General features: G+C 35.9%; 1 non-coding gene across 1 annotated transcript; it reads right to left on the reverse strand.

Annotated features, from left to right (window-relative positions):
• Positions 1–10,246: 10,246 nt before the first annotated feature.
• Positions 10,247–10,353, reverse strand: LOC128289625 (small nucleolar RNA R71). Its single transcript, XR_008279269.1, has one exon. It is a non-coding gene; the product is annotated as a small nucleolar RNA R71 (small nucleolar RNA).
• Positions 10,354–10,789: the final 436 nt, after the last annotated feature.

Here is a 10,789-nt window from a genome sequence, read left to right on the forward strand (position 1 = left end):
TTTTCCAAACTCACCCCATTTTTCCCATCTTTGCAAGTGAGCCTTAAATCGGTGGACTTGGAGTTGGAGGGATTCAAAGTGGCCATGTGGACTGCTTAAAATAAGTGTTTATACCTTCACTTTTATTTTAGATTATATCGTTTATGTTTTCGAGTTTTTAATTTGTAATAAGGTCGCTTTACTTATTTTTAATTATTTTTAGTATGTTTTGTTAGCTTATATATGATATTGTTTTAATGGTTTGAAATTGAATAGCTCTATGGCGCGTTTTAAAAAGGTTACTTGATTTCAAAATATCGCGTTAACAAAGCAAAGCTTCCGCAACGAAAATGTTTTCAAAATTAATAACCTTTTCCCAATGGTTTTAAACGAATTGGTTTTCCCTGAACAATCACTCAGTTAAAGTGTGGCAATGGTTGTGTGCATGTCTAGGATTGGATCCGTGGAGAGCTGGGTACTTAAGCAGTCTAATTGACTCACCTCCTCTTTTCTGGCATCCTACCTGGTGCACAGCTCCCATTCACTTTAATCTATAACGAAGATATTCTTTAAACACTAAGAAAGACTCTAGATAAAACATGACTTTTCTAGTAACACTTTAATGTGACATGTCAGATTCGGTCGTAACGTTTGGGCCGAGTTTTGGGTGTTACATTTAGTGGTATCAGAGCCCGGTGTAACAACTCGGCTGTGGATCAGGGTCCGAAAATCTTTTTGAAAAACTTTGCTAAACTTAGGCCCAAGAAAGGTATTTTGGAAATGGTTTTGGAAAAATTCTTTTCAAAGATATTTTACAAGGTATACATGTTTTAAGGTTCAATTTTAAAATGGTTTAAGTTTTTCTGGGTTTCTGAAATTTGATAACTGAAGAAGTGGCACACTGAATCCCCGGCACCAAGTCTGTAAGTATTTCTATTACTTATACTACACTGTATTAAGATATTACTGTGGATAGAACTAAGACCATATCATGATATTATAGCTAGAGCAATACTAAAAACCCTAGAATACTGAGACTATAGCTAGGCTATGATTCTTGGAAATAGAAACTTTAAGATACTATCTCTGCATAAAACATATGAATAAGTACTGAAATTTTTGAATCAAGATCTTGGTAGTTATTGTTATGCATGCTGATAATGTAGAGTGTTGATATGGATTCTGAGAGTAAGCGAAGTCTGCCAACTTCGGGTAGCGGTAACTCGGAGCTTGGGACTGAGGCACTAGCCGAGTTAGTAAGGACAGTGGTAGAAGAGGTATTGGAGACCAAGGTTAAGGAAATTAGGGAAACGCTTCAAGTAGGGTGCTTGAAGTGTAAGAAGAGGAAGGATTCTAGTTCTCAGAAGACCGAGCCTCGTTCTGTGAAACATGTTAAGACACGACCAAACTTTCCAACCTGCAAGAACTGCAACAGGCGTCATCCGGGTGAATGCCATAGGAAGACAGAAGCATGCTTTAGATGTAGGTCCAAGGAGCATCGAGCTCAGGATTGCCAAGCTTATTGTATTTAAGTGTGTGTTACGAGTTGTATACGTGTTTGATAAATGTTTCTTTACTTAGGTAATTAGATGTTCTGGATCGTACTAAGAATTATTTTTAATCAGAGTGCACAGCAGAAGCATAGTGGTTTGACTTGAGTAATACGGTTAGTTGGTAGTTTGAAATTTCGAGGACGAAATTTCTTTAAGGAGGGTAGAGTTACAACGTCCCAATTTTTGGGATTTTTGTAATTTCCAATGACTTTTAGAAATACTGTGTTTTGACTGTCTGCTGTGGGTCTGAGTATGCTAGTCGGCCTTTAAAAGCCCCAAGAGTAAATTTAATTCGAGGCAATTCCTGAATTTTTAATTTTGGAGAGAGAGGGTTCTGGCGATGTGGGCTTTTAAAATTGAGGTGGTAAAATAGGACACAAAAAGATCTGTGGTAAAGTGGCATGTGGCGCCACCTAGGTGTTTGGGGAGTGACGTGTGGATGTTTTGGGGGAGCCAGAGTTCAAGTCACAAGGTAAGCGTGTTGTTACTTTTATTTTTTGTGTGCATGTGCTAGGCATGTGATAGAGCTTAAGTGGAAATTCGGCTAGGGCTTTAGGAAGGTTGGGCTATGGGTCTGAATGGCCATTAGGGAAAGTTTTATTTTCTTTTTGTTTTTTCGAATTAGGGTTAGCCACCTAGAGCCTTCCCTTTCATTCTATTCTCTTCTCAGTATCGCAAAAAGCCAAAAAACGCAAAGTTAGATCTCCCGAGTGCCGAATTTTTCCTTCTCTTCTCCTCTCTTCTTCTATTTTCTTTTCTCCTTCTTTTCTTCTCTAGCTGAAACATTCCTACCATTCTACTCATCTCCTCTTTCATTCCCATTCTTTTCTAAACCTCTATAGCCGATTGTCATAAAAGTCGAAATCCCAAAAGTTGTTTCTTGTGCCGATTTCTTCTAGCCAAAATCCTCCTATTTTTTTCTTCTCTTTTCGTCGATTTTCACATCCTCTAAACCTCAACCCCTTTCGGCAATACCACTGTAAAAACCCCCACACCAAATCATCTTCCTCGTCACAGTTCCAAAAGCCGAAAACACTAGAGTTTTTAGAGACGTATAGTCAAATCTTTAGATCTCTAAGATTCAATTTCTGCTAGTGTTTAAAGGCTGGATCTGCATCAGATCTAAGTAGAAATTGAAGTGGAATCATTTTGGTTGAAAGAACCTGAGGTAGGTACTCAAATCTATTCCTTATTTCGGGTTTTAGAAAAGCTGAAATCCCTAAAGGCATAGGGAGGCTGTCGAATGGAGCTTAAGGCTCTAAGGGTTGTAACAATTGATTTGTGTTGGTGTTAGTGTGATCTAGAGGCTGCTGATCGAAGGCTTGGACAAGTGGAATGACTAAATCGAGATCTAGTCACTAGTTTTGGCAAGGGTAGGATCTCAAGGGCCATATGTATTGATGGCCGATTATGGTAAGTAAGTTTATGATGTTTGCCATTATACTTTGGATCTGACATGTCTAGTGACCGATTGTAGGATATCGTGGGATATTTTGGTAGCAGTTGTCACAAATCAGTTGTGTAAACGACACCCACTAGTAGACTATATCGGCAAAAGCCAAAAAGCCGAAATGTCGAAAAGTTGACATTTCGAGAACTTGCGAGCGTGCGAGCGCTCGTGGGATTGTTTGTATTGATAGTTTTGGTAACTTTAACGGTAAGATTGCATAGTGCGTAATTTCATGCACTTCGGTATATTTGGGCTTAATGGGCCGAAATTGGGTTAAATGGGCCAACGGGCCTAATTCGGTAAAAACATTCGGTAAGTGTTTCTGTTAATACGTTAATAACTATAATGAGCATGAAACCCTAAAAAGACTGATAAAATTACTAAAATACCTCTGTAAGGTAGAATTACCGTAATACCTTTAAAGGGGTAAGTTTACGATTACGCCCCTCAAGGGTAAATAACTGTTCTTACGCTATAATTTGACTATCTTTCTGAAGCATGCCTTGTTAATTATATATATATTCTGCATACATGTCATACTGAATGGGGTTGGGTTTTGTTATGGAGGAAGAACTCGTTCTGGTGGCTGTGCCACATATTTTGATATAAGCGACTTTCTTTGCGGATTATAGTTAGTGCCATGAACCGGTGCTAACACCGTAAGTGTAGGGATGGCATGGGTGATTTATTCCCCACAGAAGTGTAGGGATGGGCGGAAGCAAGTGCAGGGTTGGATGGGGTTATCATGCATTAATTATATGAGACTGTTTTGTTATGGGCCAATTGTATTGAAATGGGCCCAACGTGTTAATATGGGCAAGACCCAATATATCTCGACTTGTAATAGGGCTACTGACCCATTGATCTTGATATGGGCTAGGCCCAGTATACTCTGATATTGTAAGGGGCTATGGCCCAGATTAATATTGATATGGGCTAAGGCCCAGTTAACTCTGATTTCTGAATAGGGCTTAGGCCCAGTAAAGCTTGAACTGATTTGAGCTCTGGTTGGGATACTTTACACACTGAGTTTTCCAAACTCACCCCATTTTTTCCATCTTTGCAGGTGAGCCTTAGATCGGTGGACTTGGAGTTGGAGGGATTCAGAGTGGCCATGTGGACTGTTTAAAATAAGTGTTTATACCTTCACTTTTATTTTAGATTATTTCCTTTATGTTTTCGGGTTTTTAATTTGTAATAAGGCCGCTTTAATTATTTTTAATTGTTTTTAGTATGTTTTGTTAGCTTAAATATGATATTGTTTTAACGGTTTGAAATTGAATAGCTCTAGGGCGCGTTTTAAAAAGGTTACTTGATTTCAAAATATCGTGTTAACAAAGCAAAGCTTCCGCAACGAAAACGTTTTCAAAATTAATAACCTTTCCATATGGTTTTAAAAGAATTGGTTTTCCTTGAACAATCACTTAGTTAAAGTGTGGCAATGGTTGTGTGCATGTCTAGGATTGGATCCGTGGAGAGCTGGGTACTTAAGCAGTCTAATTGACTCACCTCCTCTTTTCTGGCATCCTACCTGGTGCACAGCTCCCATTCACTTTAATCTATAAAGAAGATATTCTTTAAACACTAAGAAAGACTTTAGATAAAACATGACTTTTCTAGTAACGCTTCAATGTGACACGCCGGATTAGGTCATAACATCTGGGCCGAGTTTGGGGTGTTACACATCAACCACGTTCAGTTTATGAAACACATATTACAATTACCTTCCATCCTTGACACATAACATTATAACCAAACAAACTTAAATCATAATATCCAATCATGAATTATACTTACCACTAATTTTGACAATGAAAGAACACTATATATATCTCATGTACATATCTTGATTTTTACCTAACTACTATATGATACACATTAATTAAGCATATCAATGGAATTCACATACATGTTTATCTTTTCATATATCATAAATGAATCAATCTAATGCACATATTCAAAATCACCAGCCAACTTCAACACACAAATTAGATATCACAACCACATATATTATTTATCCATAACACATAGCATAATAACCAAAATGAACCTAAGCCATAGACAAACAAAACCAAATTTAAACAATGAAGTTAGGCCATTTTCGCATGGCTTAAATTATACAGAACCAATATTCTTTATTTCAAACTATAATCTAGCCTATTCATGCCATAGATTAGAAAATTCAACTTATAAAATGCCGAAGACAGTCGATAGTGTGATAAGCTTCTCTGACGATTTTTCGAGCTCTTAGCTTGAATCCAAAATCTATAAATCGGAAATAACAAGAACACACACACAGAGTAAGCTTTCATAGCTTAGTAAGTCATAAACAAATAAATGACTAATTGACATAATCAAATCATTTATGCTAAACCAAATTATACTATCATAGTTACTTTAAATCTTAAGCTTACAATTTCATGTATTTTATATGTACTTTCACATATAGAATATTTATGGCTGAATGAGCATTTATACATTTGAACAAACTATCATTAAATTTTCAAGCCAAAATCTCTTTATTGTCACTTGTATACATATACACCTATATACATAAATTCATAAGTCAAGAGATAATAATCACATACATATTTATATTATATGCCAAATACACATACATATATATGAGCAAAATATCTTTTTCATACATAAGGGTTACCTTGGGCAAATGCTCATATAGTTAAATGAACAAATTATCATTCAATTTTCAAAGCCAAAATGTCATTATATAACCAAGTACACCTCTACTCATATAACTGAGCTCATAAACCAAGATACAACTTCATATACATACTCTTATAATATGGCCAAATATACAAGATCATATATACACATATTCAAGAATCATTTTAACAATAATCATATTTCTTGTTCATAAGGCCAAAGACACTTCCTTTGTTCTCATACATTTTTCATTTACATCACACACAATTTGTAACAAATATCAAATAACTTACTTACCTTATTTCAAGTAGATAATAAGCTAATTCATACCTGGTCAATCAACTCGTTTTACGTATTCATTCACAACTTGTCATTGCTCGATGAACCATTCAAAATTGGATAGGACACTCGGATAATCACAAATATCGTACAATGCTAACGTTCCAGACGTGGTTTTACATGTAATCACATATTGATGCCACTGTTCCAGACAGGGTCTTACTCACACATATATATCAAAATCACATATCGATGTCATGGACTTACTCGCACATCACATAACGAAATCCTATGTCATGACATATGTATCCTAGCTATTCCTAAGGTTCATACGGGACTTTCGGGCGTCGTAACTCAGTCGAAACAAATTCAGAAACATAGTAGCGCCAACCTTGTATACATTCGACTAATATAAATATAAATTCACATATTTCATTTTAGCATGTATAATTTTCATTTAATTAAAATTAAGTACGTCTGTTTGCTTATAAACTTACCTCGGACGATGTAAAACGGAACGGGACAGCTAGTCGACAACTTTCATTTTTCCTCGATCCAAATCTGATTTCTTTGGTTCTTGATCTAAACATATTCAAATTAAGCTCATTCAAACATATTTTCATTCAATTTAGTCCAAAAACACATAAATATGCAAATTATCATTTTACCCCCGACATTTACACTTTTTACAAGTTAGTTCCTATTGCACAAAACAAAAAATATACAAAATTTCCCTATACCCATGTTTGGCCAAATCTTACCCATTTCCATACAAGTCCATATATGTCATTTATTTCATATTTTAGTCCCTCAAATTTTTATTTTTTCAATTTAATCCTAATTACTCAAAATTATCAAAAACTCCAATACAAAACATGTTAATCTAAAACATATCTTTCATATTTCATCATCAAACAAAAAAAATCACAAGCTTTCAACAATGGCATAACTCAAAATATTCATCAAAATAAAAAATTCAAGCATGGGTTTTATAGCATTCGAAACAACAATCTCAAAAATGTAAAAATTATCAAAAACTGAGTAAAAACGAACCTTGAATCATGCTTGGGAGGTGGCCGAACCTTTGAAACCTTGTTCTTTTCTTTTCTATTTTTCTATTCGGTCATGGAAGAAAAATATAAGCTATGGCTTTTTAATTTATGTTTTATTGTATACATATTATTATATATTTTACCATTATAACCTTAATAAATTTAATTAGAAAACATATATAACATGCCCATTACCACCCAGCTATAAAACCAATGGTATATTTGCATTATAAATACCCCACATTAAAAGAACAAAGCAATTAGGCACCTCAACAATTAGCATACAAATTTTTCATTTTACGCGATTAAGTCCTTTTATTTAATTAGGCACTCAAACGATAAAATTAAATCACGAAAATTTCACAAATGCTAATTCACACATAATAAATATAGAAAATTATTTTTAAATATTTTTCTTACTAGGATTCATGGTCCCGAAACCACTGTTCCGACTAGGGTCTAAATTGGGCTATTATAACTAAATAAAAATTAGGGCTAACGTGCCAAAGTTATATCCCTAAATTACACACAAGCTATGTAACACCCCTCACCTGTATTCAATGCGAAAATAGGGTTACGGAGCATTACCGAACTTACAATAAAAACAACCATCCAATTCGAATAAAAAATCATCGACCAAAAATAATTAAAATAAAATACAACCACATTGTCCCTATTACGAGCCTACGAGGCCCTAAACATACATTGGAAGTGGTTAGGGACTAAACTAATAACTCAAGAAATTTTTATGAACTTAATTTTTTTCTCAAAACGGGGGACACACGCTCGTGTGGCCCGAATGTGTCTCTCACACGGCCACAGACACACACGTGTCACAAACCATGTAGACATTTGAAATGGGAGCACATGGCCGTGTCCCAGCTTATGTCCCAACCCGTGTCCGATCTCGTGTAACTCTTTGATTTGGGTCACACGGCCAACACACATGCCCGTGTGGCTAGCCCATGTGCCCTAAAAATGGTCATAAACACCTGTGTGCCAGGCTGTATGCTAGGCCGTGCCAAACTTGTATGGTATACTGACTTATACCACACAGCCAAGTCACACACCCGTGTGTGAGGTCGTGTGGAGCATACTGACTTGGTTTCAAAGTCAAAACCAGGGGACACACGATCATGTAACATAACAGTGTGTCATACACGGCTGAGACACACGCCCGTGTCTTTGCCCGTGTGGACAAAAATAGGTTATTTACCAAGCCAATTTGCCACCCAAATTTGAAGGTACCTACAACACATCAATTTACACCATCACATAGCATAAACAGTGATAAACCATAAATGTAACATATTTTAATTCCATGATTGGCATATTTCTAGATGATTTATTATGAGAATTAGTGAATTTGATGCTCTTAATCCTTTAAATTCATGTTTCTATACTGAGAAGAGCATTTTGGAGCAACAGGAGCGAAAAAGGGGCCAAAATCGAAGTTTTCGGGATCCACACGGCCTGGGCATTTTTCACACGGGTTGGGCACACGTCCATATGATACACACGGGTAGGCCACATGCCTATGTGCCAGCCCGTGCCGATATCGCTCCCTGTTTCCCAATCATGCAAAAAAAAAGGCAGTTTTTAAGGTTTCTAAGCATTCAAAAGTCTATAAATACATACTAGAAGAAGACCTAAGGAAGCACACGGAGTAGAAAGCAGGAATTACTCAAAGAAAGCCGTTGGAATCATCTCGGAAGCAGATCCACTTCAAGATCGAAGATGTCTATTCAAATTTCTCTCGAAGTTTATTTGGGTTTTTTATGCCTTGTTGTTTTTCTAAATTTGAGATGTTTTCCTTTTACATTATGAACTAAACTCCTTAAATACCTAGGGAGGATGAAACCTACGAGGGATCTTATTATTTAATTATCTGAATTACATGATAAATACTTGTTCTTATTCTTAATTATGTGTTCTTAATCTTTGCCTTAATATTTTCAGGATATTAATCCAAGTTTGATGTGCTTATTCAGTGGAGCAAAAGTCCCTGTTTAATAGTAGATCTAGCATAATTGAGCGGAGTTGTTTGCAATCCTAAAAATAGGACGATATAAATCTATCGGATTAGAGTCAAATCTAATAGGGGAATCCATAGATCGAGTTAATGCGGCGATAGGGGTTTTAATTAGAAAGAGATTTCAATTAATCAACCTAGATTCAGTTGCTCTTAGTTCAAAAGAGATATTAACATAATTTAGGGATTTCTATGGATCAAGACAAATGAATAAATCATTTGATTCAGAGTCAGAATAATAAGTGAAGTCTAGGTGGATTCTCTCCTAGGTATTGTCTCTCTCATTGGTTTTCTTAAGTATTTTCCCAATTCGATCTTTGTCGCATTCATAGTTAATTAGTTTAATTTTAGATTAAAACACCTCATTTAATTATTAGGCTAAAGAATAGAAAGATAGTTATTACTAGTACTTTTAGTCCTTGTGGATACAATATTCTTGACTCACCATAGCTATACTACTATTCAATAGGTGCACTTGCCTTCGTCGAAATATTAGTTAGTTTTGTGACCCATCAAGTTTTTGGCACCATTTTCGGGGACTAAAATATTAGGAACACTTAATTTTTATTACTTTAGCCATTTTTTTAATTTTATTTTTGTTTTTACTTTAATTTACTAACTTTTTCTCTTATTTGCTTCTAGCAGGCTCTTTTAGTTTATGACTAGAAGAAACCCGTCAGGACCTCTATTATTTGATAGTGAAATTGAAAGCACAGCTCACAGAAATCATAGAAAAATAAGGCAAAGTCTACAGTATATAGAGGAAGAGCAAGAGGATGATACCAATATTACCGAGGAGATGGCTGAAAATCAGAATAATCTGCTACCTCCTGTGGTTGCCACGAATCCTATAAATCAGAATCCTGCTCCTTGTACTATGTACGACTATGCCAAGCCTAATTTAGCAGGGGCTGAATCGAGTATTGTGAGACCTGCTGTTGCTACAAATAACTTTAAACTGAAGCCAAACACCATTAAGATGATCCAACAGTTTATTCAGTTTGATGCTTTACAAGATGAGGATCCAAATACTCATTTGGCTAACTTTCTAGAGTACTGTGATACTTTCAAAATTAATGGCGTTTTTGATGATGCCATTCGCCTTCGGTTATTTCCCTTCTCATTGAGGAATAAAGCTAAATAGTGGTTGAAATCTCTACCACAAGGGTCCATCACTACATGGGAGCAAATGACCGGAAAGTTTCTATTAAAGTATTTCCCACTGGCTAAGACGGCAAAGTTGAGGAATGATATCTCTTCCTTTGTACAGATGGATTTAGAAACCCTTTACGATGCATGGGAGAGGTATAATGATCTATTGAGAATGTGCCCTTACCATGGTTTACCTCTATGGCTACAAGTTCAAACCTTCTACAACTGTTTGAACCTCTCAACTAGGCAACTAATAGATGCAGCCGCCGGTGGTACTTTGAATAATAAAACACCTGAGGAGGCTTATGAATTTATTGAAGAGATGTCACTAAATAACTATCAATGGCAAGTCATGAGGACAAAGCCTAATAAGGCAGCTGGTGTTTTGAACCTTGATGTGGTCACCATGTTCTCTAACCAAGTAGAGCTTTTAAATAAAAAAAATTGATGGTTTGTATGGTTCTACATAGGTACATTCGATGATGCAGTGCGATACAAATGGAAGAAGGGTGAAAAACACAGAATATCTATCCTACAACCCTATCACAGAGAACGAACAAGTCAACTATATGGGTAACAATTTTAGACCTCAGAATAATTGTAACACCCCTTAACCCCAACCCGTCTC

The sequence above is a fragment of the Gossypium arboreum genome, chromosome 2 (genome assembly GCF_025698485.1).
Source record: "Gossypium arboreum isolate Shixiya-1 chromosome 2, ASM2569848v2, whole genome shotgun sequence".
Classification (NCBI taxonomy): domain Eukaryota; kingdom Viridiplantae; phylum Streptophyta; class Magnoliopsida; order Malvales; family Malvaceae; genus Gossypium; species Gossypium arboreum.